Source organism: Capra hircus, chromosome 11, assembly GCF_001704415.2.
Source record: "Capra hircus breed San Clemente chromosome 11, ASM170441v1, whole genome shotgun sequence".
NCBI classification, from domain to species: Eukaryota; Metazoa; Chordata; class Mammalia; order Artiodactyla; family Bovidae; genus Capra; species Capra hircus.
The window spans coordinates 72368141-72381906 of NC_030818.1; the positions used below are offsets into that span (position 1 = coordinate 72368141).

General features: G+C 43.5%; 1 protein-coding gene across 2 annotated transcripts in view; it reads right to left on the reverse strand.

Annotated features, from left to right (window-relative positions):
• MAPRE3 (microtubule associated protein RP/EB family member 3) overlaps window positions 1–13766 on the reverse strand; it is a 55362-nt gene that overhangs the window by 39685 nt on the left and 1911 nt on the right. The window lies entirely within an intron of this gene.

Sequence of the window (13766 nt, forward strand, 5' to 3'; positions counted from 1 at the left end):
CGGGAGTCTGCCCTGAGGGCACTAAGCACTCCCAGGTCGAGGGCTTGTCTCCTGTACCCAGGAGAGTGGGAAATGAGCCCCTGGGAGAGCTTATTATACTAGGTAAGTGGTCACTGTCTTTATGTGAGCACAGAATATGCAGTTGTTTCAGTCTCTGAAGATCCTCTCTGTGTTACTGGAAGGAGATCTCTGCCTGAGTGAGGCTTTGCTGCCAAAGGAGCTGTGTTCTCCTCTTCCCCTCTTCCCTTCTCTCTCTCAGGGCAGCTAGCTTGGCCTTCCCGGTTTCTGGTGCCCCTCCTTCTCAACATGGAGACTGAGAGACCCAAGAACCACTCTTTCTGTCACTCTCGTCCAGCAGTGATGAAGGTAACTGGTTTATCACTGCAGCCACGATCTACCACTTCTAAGAACTGCCTCATAGAACTGAGGACTGACAGCAACAAAGTACTTCTCAGAAATCCACTCATTCAGTAACTAATTGTTGGGCCTAAACAATTTCCAGTTCTTACAAGGGTGAATCAGTCAGTCTTGATCCTGTACTCATGGAGCTTGTTATCTAGTGAAATAGCCCAGCAGTAATGAAATCACACAAATAACTACGTAATTATGATCACATTAAGTGCTGTAGAAAAAACATACACGATTAGGGTGTTTTGAAAGCAAAGACTTTCCATCTCTTATAAAAGATACATTTTACATTCAATCTAATATATTGATATATACAAACACACACACACGGACACAGATAATAAAATATAAGTTCCATCCAACAATTCTTACTACGAGTGATACCCTCTGATATTTTCTGGTCTTTTCATTTGGAAAATGCTGGTTACAACCCAGTAAATTGATCTCACAATCAGTTAGTGGTTGAAATCCACCACTTGAAAAACTCTGTCATGGGGCTCCCAAACTGGAGTGGAGATGGGCTGGAGGTCATGGAACACTTCCTTGAGGGATTGCCATTTAGGCCAAGGCTTGGTGAGGTTACGGAGACTCAGTCTAAAAAGGCCACGAAAGAATGTTCTGGACAGAGGGAACAGCATACGCAAAGACTCCTCACTTAACAGAAAAGGAAAGTGGGGGTCAAGGAAGAGATGTGCCTTGTTCAAGGTCACATAACTCTAAGTCCTGGTCTCCTGATTCTGAGCTCATAGTTCTCAAGTGTACAGCCACCTCTCAGTCATAACAAGTCTTCCTCTTCATTTTACTAACAATGAGCCAAGAGAGAATTACTCAGACCCAGGCTGACTAGGAGGAAAGAGAGAAGATCAACAGCGGGGGGGTCAGGTTTACAAAACAGCCTGTTTAATTCTCCACGCAAAACAATGCACCTTGGTGCCTACCCCACCTGGCTTGGGGCCTGCACTGTGTGTTCCTTCCTGGTAGGGACTGGCTGGGAACCACACTCCTGCTTAGTCCTGGCTTTAATGAAACATCACTTATTGATATTTCAGAATGTTCAGGCAAGGTTTAGACTCAGCTGAAGGCCCTGGAAAGGATACAAGGTACTGGCCTGGGCTTTTTCACATCCCTGTGTTGATGATGCCGGCACTTACTTTCCATGTGTTTCCATCTTGCTCAGGCCCCTGCTTGGCCCTTGTGATTGCTGTGCATGGTTAGCTGTGTAAGGGGCTTCTGCTGAAGCATGGAGGTAATGTGAGTCTGGCAAGTGACAGACAGGCCACAACCAACGGTGTCAGTCAGAGTCAGGGTCAAAGTGGATGGTTTGAGGAAGATGTGAGAAGGAAGAGGGGTCAGATGAGGCAAGGGCCTTAGGCAAGTTTCAAAACAGGCAAGAGAGAAACAAGGCTGCGATATACAGGTATATAGTTTGCACATTGCACAGAGCACCCTGGGAGGGGATGAGTGAGGCTGAGGTGGAACTCACAGCCTGCTCACAAAACCGTGTTCTTGGCAAGTTGCTTTCTGCCTGGAGGAAACATCTTCATGGACAGAGGTCAGAGAGGAATGGCTGAGTAGGACATTTGGGCAGAGTGGGAAACAGCCAGGCCCACACTATAGGACATCAAAAATATGGCTGCCAAACCTAGGGAAGGTTGGCCTGCTCAGGTTTTAAATGCTAAAACTGTGTAGGTGGATACGGACTGGTGGTTGGGTGCCACTCCACTCTGTAGTGACAAGCTGCAACCATGAGAGCAATGGCTGACAAGCAGAGACCCCTCAGGGTGCCAGCACCTTATCAAGTCAGACTCTGTGATGCTCTTCCATCTTCACTTCTCCTTCATCAACCTCAGCATAATCCTGCCACACCCTGGAGGCACAGCTCCACTCGAGATTTCAATTAGTTAAAAAAATGTTGTTGGTAATACGTGCCCATGTTAAGAAGAAAAAACATTCTACAAAAAAAAAAGGAGAGAGAGAGAGAAACCAAACATTCTACAAAGGTGAATAAGTAAAAGTAAAAACAGGGACTTCCCCAGCAGTCCAGTGGTTAAGACTCTGCCTTTCAATGCAGGGGGCATGGGTTTGATCCCTAGTTGGAGAACTAAGATCCCATATGGGATGGTGAGAAACTACAAATAGTGCTGGAAAACTTGAATCAGTTCAGTTCAGTCGCTCAGTCGCGTCCAACTCTTTGCGACCGCATGAATCACAGCACGCCAGGCCTCCCTGTCCATCACCAACTCCCAGAGTTCACTCAAACTCATGTTCAGAAACTTGAATACTTCTATGCAAAACACAGCAACAGCAACTGATCATACATTGCATCATATACAAAGATTAACTCAAAATTGATCATAGATCTAAATGTAAAACCTAAAAGACTAAAACTTAAAACTTATATAAAAGTAAAAACAGCCTTTGCCAAAGTTTAAAATTAAAATATTCTTCTGTCAGTAACCTCCTTCCTGCTCATCCCTCATTTTCCACACCCCCCTTTCTGTCCTCACTGGAGCCTGTAATGACTCTCCCCCTCATTCCTTTGACAACCAGCGCCTGTCTTCAATTTGCAGTGCTTCCCTCCACCTCTGACCTCAGGGCCAGCTGCTCCACTGCCATCTCAAACTCTGCCTCCCCAGAAACCTTGCCCTGAGAATGCCAAGTTGCCCCCTTCCTTGTGCCCCCCTAGTTACTGTTGCTTCTCTAGACTACAGGACTTCAGAGACTTAGCCCATTAGGAATTCATGGGTCCAACTCAGCCCCCACCCTTGCACAACAAGACTTTCATTCATCTCTCAAACGCCCAGGCTCATTTCTCACAGTGGTTAATTCAGACCTTCAGGACCTCACTCCACCTCAGCAACTGGCCTTGGCTCTATCTCACTAAGGAAAAGGTCTTTTATTAGCAGGAACTCCAGCCATTTCCCCTGGACTTCACTCTGCAAGTCAGGGATAGAAAGAGCCCCACTCTCTCCTCCTACCAGTCTCAGAGGAAGGCAGCCCTTCCCTCTCCTACAAAGTTACCCCTGCCCTGGTGTCCTCAAGATTACTCCTGTTTCCTCCCCTTCTCTCTTGGGTTTTGTTTTTTTATGTTAAAATGTTTTTTTTTATTGCATCTGAAGCCACTTTCAATAAATATCTTGAGTTTGGGGCCTTGGCTAGGTAATCATTTTGCAGTAGAAATCAAGACTTTTTCCCTCAGATAACCCCTTTTCCTTCCCACCATCAAACATGCTGAGATCTTCTTATTATAAGAAATCATTCTAAGTTGATACCAAACTCTTACTCGGATTGTAAGTTAGTCGGATCACCATGGAGAACAATGTATAATAAGCCTATTGAAACAACAATATGAAAGTAATCTAACTAACCATCAGTGGATGAATGGGTAATGAAACTGTATACATACACAATGGGAATATTATTCATTCATAAAAAAGAAAAGGAATCTTGCCATTTACAACACAGATCGACCTTGAGGGCTTAATGCTAAGAGAAATAAGCTGCACACAGAAAGACATACTGTGTTATCTCGCTTATATGTGAGATGGAAAAGCACTGAACTCATAGATACAGAGAACAGATTGGTGGTTGCCAGATTGGGAGTGGGGGAGTGGGTGAAGGTGGTCAAAAGGTACAAACTTCCAGTTATAAAATAAGTAAGTGCTGGGGAATATAATGGACAGCATGGTGACTATAGTTAATAATACAGTATTGTCTATTTGAAAGTTGCTAAGAGAGCAGATCTTAAAAGAGCACAACAAAAAAAATGTAACTATGTGTGGTGATGGATGCTAACTAGATTTATTGTGATCATTTTCAGGTATATACAAATGTTGAGTCATCAAAGCCAATATAACGTTGCTATGTCAATTATATCTCAGTTAAAAAAAAACACAACATTGTTTGTGAGCTTTGCCTCAGTAATTCTACTTTATAGGATATACCCCTGACGAAATAGCCCACAAAAGAAAGAGTAATCTATACAGTGATGTTCAGAGCAGAGAAATTTACACTTGAAAAACGTTGGAAACACCCCAACTGCTCAGTAATAGATTGACGGTTAAGCACATTTTGGTATCAATGTAATGGAATACCACAGAAGGAATGGCATATTTGAAGTGATAAATATAGGGCTTATGTTGATACAGAGAAAGCTATAGATGAAGCATACTTTAATACAGAAAAATTATATAAACAGAAAAAATACATGCTGACTAAAATTTTATATCTGTTTGCTGATCAAGAATACAGTTACAACAAAACAAAGTTTGATCTGCTGCTTCTGGTCACTGCTTTCCTCCCCTTCTCTGCTGCTCTCTGGTGACCACCATCGCCTCTACTTTCTCTACACCCAGGTCCCGCTTCACCCTACCCAACTTGGCTTCCAACTCCAGGGTTTTACTGGAACAACACTCTTGCCACAATTTTCATCTGGATAAAGCCTTGAGTCTAGTTGAACTGGCCACCCTGAAGTGCTCTGCCCTTGCTGCTGAAGCCTCCTACTTCCCACAGTGCTTCACTTTTTCCCTCATTATGGGCAATTCTCAAAGCTTACTACCAGGAGCTCTGGTCTTTGTGCTCTGTACCCAAGACCCCTGGAGAGACCCCCCCCTCCACACCCCCTGCCTTTCAGGGAAGCCAGTGTTTCTGTATTGTTGACTCTCACACCCACAGCTCCATCCAACCTCACCCTCAGCTTCTGGGCTTTTGGGATCACTCCACTTGTCACCAACTGTCACCTTTAGCTCTCTGTGCCTAAGCCAAAACTTATCTTCAAACTGTCTCTCCAACTTCCTAATTTCTGACTGTTACCAATGTTGTCCAAATTCTCAGACTCAATCTGATAAGGGTGACCTACTTATGCTCCTCAGCCAGCCAGTCCTTCCAGGACATGGCCCCTTACCTCGTGGAAAGCCCTCTCTGGTGTCCTGCTCGTCTTCAAGATGAGCTCAGGTTCTGCTTCCTCTGTGAAGTCTTTTCTGATTTCTCTGGTTCACAATGATTGTTTTCCTCTCAGAGTCCTTTTTGAGTTTAGACTCTACAGTGCTAGTGACTTAACACAATACTGTTTTTTTCATTTCTTTTGCCTGAACTCTCTTACTCATCTGTCCTCCGGTGGGCGGGACCCTCTGTCAACCCTGCCCATCAGCGGTGATGTGCCTCCCTCTCTGAAGCCTTCCAGGGCTCTTACAGGCTCAGAGTCACTCTTGTGCCCGGGGTTACCAAAGCACCCCTTCCCATCACTGCTGGAGTTTCCATCCCCTGGTGTTATAGCGATCTATATAAATTTGTGTCCAATTCTCTCGCCAGAATGTTAGCTGAGTTCCTTAAGGGCAAAGACCGTGTCTTACACAACAAAGACATATCACTGATGTCCAGTGTTGTCATGCACACAGGTCATTCCACACATCCACCTTATCTTCCAAACCAGACTGCAGTCTCTCATGGATAGGGGCTGAATCTCATTTCTTTTACACCCCATAATGACTCAGAATGCAAAACAGAAAGTATACTTGTTGAGAGTACACTTAGAATAAGCCCTTGAGATGACAATATATAAATTTATATGAATAACCTATAAACCTGGAAACTATACCTCCTGGGAAATACAAGTCTTATCAAGTCTCAAAACACTGCACCTTGCTATTTTAGGGCCAGCATAACATGTCTCTTCACTTAGCAGTGGTCCTGTCACTTAAAGGTGTTAATAGGATGCCCAAACTGGGAGCTTTCAGCTGTGAACTCTACCATCTAAAATCAGAACAGATCAGAGACTAAACCTGAGTCCCTGATAAGTGGCAATAATCTGCAGGGATGGGAGAAGGGGCCATCTGCCAAGAGTCTGGTGCTACAGAAAGGTCTAGCTACACAGTCTGTATTACCCTAACTGGAGATACTCCTCATACAGGAAGGGATATTTAATTTCATCCAGTGGTTCAAAGCCTGCCCCTTTCACATGGCACAACACACATTAGTTCAGCTAGGATACTGCTGACTTAGGGGAGCTAAGATTTCATTTCTTACCAGTTAGGAAACAACATTGAAATTACAAAGTGACCAGGACAATAACACCCTCAAGAGAAGATGAATGCTTCTTCCTCAATCACTCTCTCCAGGTGGTGGAGCATCTCCAGCGAACCATACCCAAAGACTTGCTCATTAACAATTCCTGAGGGCAGGAGAGGCCTCCACCCCGTCTGGGGCGGGTGTTTGGGGAGTCAGAACCACTTGGAAGAAGCAGCAGATCCTGCTTAAGAAAACATTTTATATCACAACACAGGCTGAGCTGTGTGACAGGCCACATGGTTCCTCAAGTCTATGTCTGGGCTCCCCAGTGCTCAGAGGTGGGCAGACACCACCGTGGGTGGAGGACAGCGATCGGCCCATTGGACAGGCCATTGAGATGATGCACAGTGTGTGCGTGGATGGGAAAATGAGCGAGAGGACAGCTGCCGGGCCAGCCTGTCCCTTCACAGCCAGCAGCGCCAGGGACTTGCCCAGCCCATCCCCTTGAGGGCTTCTGTCGTCAGGTGGCCACTGGCGGGCACCCAAAATTTCCACGCTTGCAAGAAGAAGGGCCATGGCAGAACAGAATATGGCCAAGGGCAAAGGGAGAGAGGAGGCTGCTGGAGGCCTGGGCACAGTCTTTCAAAACAGGTAGTTCAGATAGGTACACAGCCACCAAAACAAAAGTGGTGGTGGTGGTTTAGTCACTAAGTCATGTCCAACTCTTGTAAGAGAGAAAGCCTCAAATCAGGCTCCTGAGCCATGGGGGAACCACACCACCAGAGAATCTTTAAAGACTTGGGAAGAAAAAGCCCCCCTAAAATGGAGCCCTGTGCCATACAGGGTTTTACTGAAACCTGATAAGCTTAAACAGCAAAAGTTAAGAGGCAAAGAAGACTATTTTGTAAGACATTCTCTTTTTATAATTTTTTTTTTTACATCTCATTTGAGTCAAGAGGAACTATTTCATTTGGGTGATTGGACTTGGGAGTCTCTAGGCTGTGTTTTTAGTCACACACCCACACAGTCATACTCCCGGCATGCTCTCTCTTAAAGAAGAAATGAAGCAGCATCCAAAGGAACACCTTTGAGAAGTGTTTATCTTTAATCAAAACCACAGTGAGACAAAATTGTAAAAAATTAAATACCTTGGGGTTTTCTTAGAGATTGCTCTACTTCCTGGAATCTATACATCATTGGTTTCAAAATTTTGTAATAAAAGTTATAGCTGCTTAATGCAGAAAAGTTTGGAAAACACTGAAAAAGCACTCAGAAAAAAAAAGTATTCCTGTTACTTAAAGATAATCATTGATGGTTTTGGCATACACCCTTCCAGTACCTTTTCATATCCTTTAAAGTAAAACTGGTATCATTCTGGACACAATTTTGTATCCTTTTTGCATTGATTATATCAAAAGTTTCTGATATCAGTAAATATTCCAGGAGATTTTTAATGCCTGTGCAATATTCTATCTGGGTGAACTGACCAAATGCCTAATTGTTGATCCTTTTGGTTGTTTTAAGTATTTGATTATGTTAATAATGATTATAATGAATAATTTTGCATTAATAAAAATTATTGTATAGGTACTTTTATATACAACTCTGATTTTCTCAATATTCCTAGAACAGCAATTTCTGATCTAAAGGTATGTTCCTTTTAAGGCTTTTGATACATACTGTCAAAATGACAGGGCAGATTTGAAGACATGCTCTTGCTCAGTTATTTTAAACATATCACACCACTGGTATGCATGTCCTATATACAGGAAATAGTTTCAGGAAAAAAATCATTTTGCATTGAGTCAAAACATTTAGATAGACCAAATCTTTATTTACTTCAGGCAAATGACATGTCCAAAGCTCAAAACACCAGTGTTATGTTACTGCCATTTAACAAAGTTGGCAGGGCATGATGCTAGTAACAACAAGATACTAGACTGAAGCTGGTATTGGGCAGTCAACTCTACACAGAGGAAAAACCATCATTGGCCAACTGTCACACAAATTTGTACTCTTGGCCAAAGGGAGGGTTGGGTGATGGAATGTGGATTACTCAGCACAACCCATGCTAGCTCTGGGCTAAGTAAGTCAAAGCACGTGTCCAATGATAGGTGTGTCATCTTCCTATAATAAACAGGATATCTGGCTAGAAAATAGGACTGAAACTTATGAGAAAATTAAAGCTCAACAATATTTAATAATTCTGTCAGTTATCAGTGATTCCTAGGAGAAGTGGTTAAAAAATTGCTGTGCAAAGTTGTACTCTATTGGCCAGATCCGATCTGAAATCCAGTTACCGTAATAGAGGTCGTCAGCATTTCAGATGCACACCTATACTTCAAGCCCTCTTGATGCTAAGTAAGGGGCATGGATTTTTCTTTAAAAAAAAAATTATTTTGTATTGAGGTACAGCCCATTAACGAGGTTGTCACAGCTTCAGGTGAACAACAAGGGGACTCAGCCGTACATATACATGTATCCATCCTCCTCCAAACTCCCCTCCCATCCAGGCTGCCCCAAAACATTGAGCAGAATTCTGTGTGTTATGCAGTAGGTCCTTGTTGGTTGTCCATCTTAAATATAGCCGTGTGTACGGGCAACCATAAGTTAAAGATATTAAGTCTGTGAGTCTCTTTCTGTTTTGTAAGTAAGTTCATTTGTATCATTTTTTAGATTCCATATATCAAAGATGTCATACAATATTTCTCCCTCTCTATCTGATTTACTTCACTCAGTATGACAATCTCTAGGTCTATCCATGTTATGGCAAGTGGTATTATTTCATTATTTTTAATAGCTGAGTAATATTCCACTGTAGAAATGTACCACATCTTTATCCATTCCTCTGCCGATGGACGTTTAGGCTGCTTCCATGTCTTGGCTATTGTAAACAGTGCTGCAGTGAACACTGGGGCACAAGTATCCTTTCAGATCTGGAGAAGGCAATGGCAGCCCACTCCAGTACTCTTGCCTGGAAACTCCCACGGATGGAAAAGCCTGGTAGGCTGCAGTCCATGGGGTCGCTAAGAGTCTGACATGACTAAGCGACTTCACTTTCACTTTTCACTTTCATGCACTGGAGAAGGAAATGGCAACCCACTCCAGTGTTCTTGCCTGGAGAATCCCAGGGACGGGGGAGCCTGGTGGGCTTCCATCTATGGGGTTGCACAGAGTCGGACACGACTGAAGTGACTTAGCAGCAGTAGCAGCAGCAGCATCCTTTCAGATCATGTTTTTCTCTGGATATAAGGGGCATGGATTTTTCATAAAGGTCATCTAGTTAGATGCCATTTTCACCAGTAGTTGAAAGTTAAATTAGCATATTAGAATAGCAATGATTACGTCAACCATTCAAGAGAAGGAAGGGATCATTCTCAAGAAGGGAATGAAAAGACTAGGAAAAGGCAGTGAGGTAGGAGGTCAGTGATGAATACTGGCCTGCCAGGAAGCAGCCACTTTGGAAGGTCCTGAGTTTACCTACAAGTCTGAAAGTGAAAGTCGCTCAGTCGTGTCTGACTCTGTGCGACCCCATGGCCTATAGAGTTCACGGAATTTCCCAGGCCCGAATACTGGAGTGGGTAGCCTTTCCCTTCTCCAGGGATCTTCCTGACCCTGGTTTGGTACAAACAGCTCAGCCTGTTGGAAGGAAGTAGTCTAACCCTATCTGCCCCAAGCAGTGCCGGCTCCAAGTAAAGGCATTTGCTTCTTGCACACCAAGATGTGATTACTGAAAAACAACCACTACCAACCCTATTGGTCTTCATTAAATCACAAAAGCATTTTGTTGTTCATTGTTCAATCACTAAGTCATGTCCGACTCTTTGCAACCCCACGGACTGCAGTATGCCAGGCTTCCTTCCCTGTCCTTCACTATCTCCCAGTTTGCTCAAACTCATGTCCATTGAGTTGGTGATGCCACCCAACCATCTCATCCTCTGTCACCCCCTTCTCCTCCCAACCTCAATACAAAAGTATACCTGCTTCTTATAACAATTCACATATAGAATTACATGAAAAAAGGAGAAATCACATATACATAGAATTCATATATAGAATTATATATGAAAAAAGGACAATTCACATATAGACAGAATTCACATATAGAATTATATATGAAAAAAGGAGAAGTTCTCCCTTGAGTCTCCTTTTCACTCCTCCACTCTCAAATTCCACTTTCTGGAGGTAAAAACTATTGTGTTTTAATTTTCAGTTTTTACGTGCCTATTTAGGAGTATTTTCTTTCCAAATGAGACTTTTTTAGGAATTTAAGTTCATTTGTGCTCCACCTGAATGGCTTGTCCTGGCTCCCTAATTATGTGGTTGACTCTACCTGGAACTGGTGCCACCCCAAAAGACCTCTCTTTACTCTCCTCACTAGCAAGGCGGTCTCCCTCTGAAGATGGATTGTTCCTCTCCCTGGCTCTCCATGTCTCCTAGATGCAGAGCTGATCAGAGCACAGTCACTGATGAAAGCAACGCCTCTAAGAGCAGAGGAACTGAATGAAGGCCACTGCGAGCTTTACTCACGAGGGACAGCTCAGCAGCTTTTCCATTTCAAATTAAGATCCCTCCCCAGACTGGCCTCCCCAACGGAGGACTAACCACCCCCACAACACACACAAACACACCAAGTCTGTGCTCTCCTCCTCAACTGCTCCCACCCTGCCAGCCTTTCAGATAACCAGGTCAGCTGAATACATGGAGACAAAGGGGCAGTTCATATACTCCTATTTTGGCAGTTGAAATAACACTGCAAGTGCCAGGTCTTCACAGGATAAAGCCCTCTGTGCATGTCAAACAAACCGAAAGGGCTGCTGGGAGATGGGGGGTTGCTCAATTGAGGGTCCAAGATGGACTTGGGTCCTGATAAAATTTTGAAACCATTATTTTTTATTTTATACTTCAGTAATATAAACAGATGGTTGCTATCCTTTATTAAGCAGGTACTCTACATACTTCCTTTCATTTAATCCTCACAACCACCCTGTAAAACAGATGGTTATCATTTCAGGCTTGCAGATGAGAACACTGGCACTCAGGTTCCGTAAGTTACCCAAGGCCACACGGCCAGGAAGTGGTGGGACTGGGACTTGAACTCAGGTTTGTCTGCTTCCAGAGGCCAGACCATCTCCCTTTCTCAAGAATGGTGTTGTTTAATCACTAAGTCACATCCAACTCTTTGTGACCTCATGGACTGTAGCCTGCTAGGCTCCTCTGTCCATGGGATTTTCCAGGCAAGAATACTGGAGTGGGTTGCCATTTCCTTCTCTGGAGGATATTCCAGACCCAGGGATCAAACCAGAATCTCCTGCATTGGGAGGTGGGTTATTTACCACCGAGCCACAAGGGAAGCCGGGGACTAGAATTTCTATGGCTTCCGGGAACCACTGAAGGTTACATTCTGGGAGCGGGAAGATAATCCAGTTTGTGCCTCCTCTCTGCCCCCTTTCAGCCCTCTCCACCTTGTTTCCTGGAATACAGCAGTAGCCTTGTGGATAAGAAGCTGAGATGACTTCAGATACCCACCTTTTGCATTTGCTTTATGTTAAATGATTCAAATTTAAGGAAGGAAAAACTTTCTTGAAGTGGAAATGCATGAGGGAAAATGATTATTTTTAAGGTGGCAAGAATAAATAATTAGACGGTGTGACACTCAATTTCACCTGGCTCTGTGACATCTCAGACAATAAAACAAGCCCTTGTCAACAGGGCTAATTACAGACTACTAAATTACTTTTATTAAAACCCTCTGGAATATTAAAAATGAAGGATGAGGTAACATGGCATTGAAGAATTGCCCTAGACTGGCAATCTGGGTGCTAATCCTGACTCAGCCACTAATAACTACTAATGTTAATTTGCACGCTGCATACAGTTGACAAAGTGTTTTCACATACTTTCTACATTAGTTGGGTGACCTCAGGCGAGTCACTAACTCTTGGTGTCCCATGTCAAAATCTGGAAATGACAATACTGAATCATCTGAAGTCCTCTCTACTTCTAATGTCCTATGGGAGGAGGACATGTTTCTTAGGATCTTTACAAATGTGTCTGTAAACAAATCAGATGATTCTGATTTGAAAAATTACGCTTTCTGTTCAGCTCCTGAGAGATGTTACTTGGCTATTTCAGGTATAGCTCATAAGATGTTTGCTGCCAGCTAGTTGGCTCCGCTTCTGGAGGGTACTATATGAAGGTCTTGCATTAGATTTCTACACTGGAACTTTCTTCTGTTCAACAGCTAACTGCCATGCCTAACTCCAGTCAATCATCTTACACACATAACTCCAAAAAGTAGGTGGGCTTACTAAGTAGAAAGGACTTAAGGAAATCCTTCCTCACAATGCATGCGTTCTCAGGATAATCATGTACCCAGGAATATTATAAATACCATTCTCAGTTCTAAGACATGCAAATCCCTCCTTCAAGTCTTGCCACTTCCCAGATATTTTAATGTTCCTGAAATTAGGATGCACCTTAAATTCGACATATATATTTTGATCTGGTAGTATTAAATGAATTTACCTAAAAGCTGCTGGTAAACTGCTGGTGTGTCTTAGAATCAAGGAAATGTAGTGCTGTAAAACTACAACACAGATCATCACATAGACGTAGGTCTAATTTGGTTCAAATCATGTCCCTTTCCTTGATCCTAACAATTAGACTCAGTGACAACTGAACAGGCAACGTATAAGGCACAGGTATTAGTTTCCCAACAGCAGCAGTTTAAAAGGCATTCCATCATTATCTCATAAAATGTTGGTCTGGATTTCAAAGGCAAATTAACCCATATAAAAACCACTGGGATGCTCTGAAAATGTCCTATGCCACGGCAAACTGCAAAGGGAACATTTTACTCACACCCTCCTGATCTATCTAGCCTTAACACATTTTCTTGCTTCTTAGTTCACCACCCTCCACCCCAGTAAATATTACTGATTCCCAAAATACACTCAACCCAGGAGGAGCAGCTCTCCAGCACAGCTGTCTGCTCCGGCCCTGCCCGGGTATTTCGGTGAGCTATGCGACAGAGAGAGGACCACACAGAAGGAATGTAACGCTCAGGCCCCGTGGTTCCCATCAGCCCACAGGCAGGTGCATCCCGCCAAACCCCAGACTGGCATTTGAAACAGAAGAAACTGCACTGTTACATGGGGGCAGTAGTCTTCCTGAACTTCATCTCTATGTTTAAAACTAGGGCGACAGCCGTCCTTGCTACTGTAAACTAATCTGATGGGCATGGGGGTGGGGAGTGGTTCTGAGGAGGCTGCCAATAGGCCATGATTGAGCAAAGTCAAGGAGCTAAATTGTTATTCCTCACTGTTTGCAAGCCAGAAACCCCAAATCTG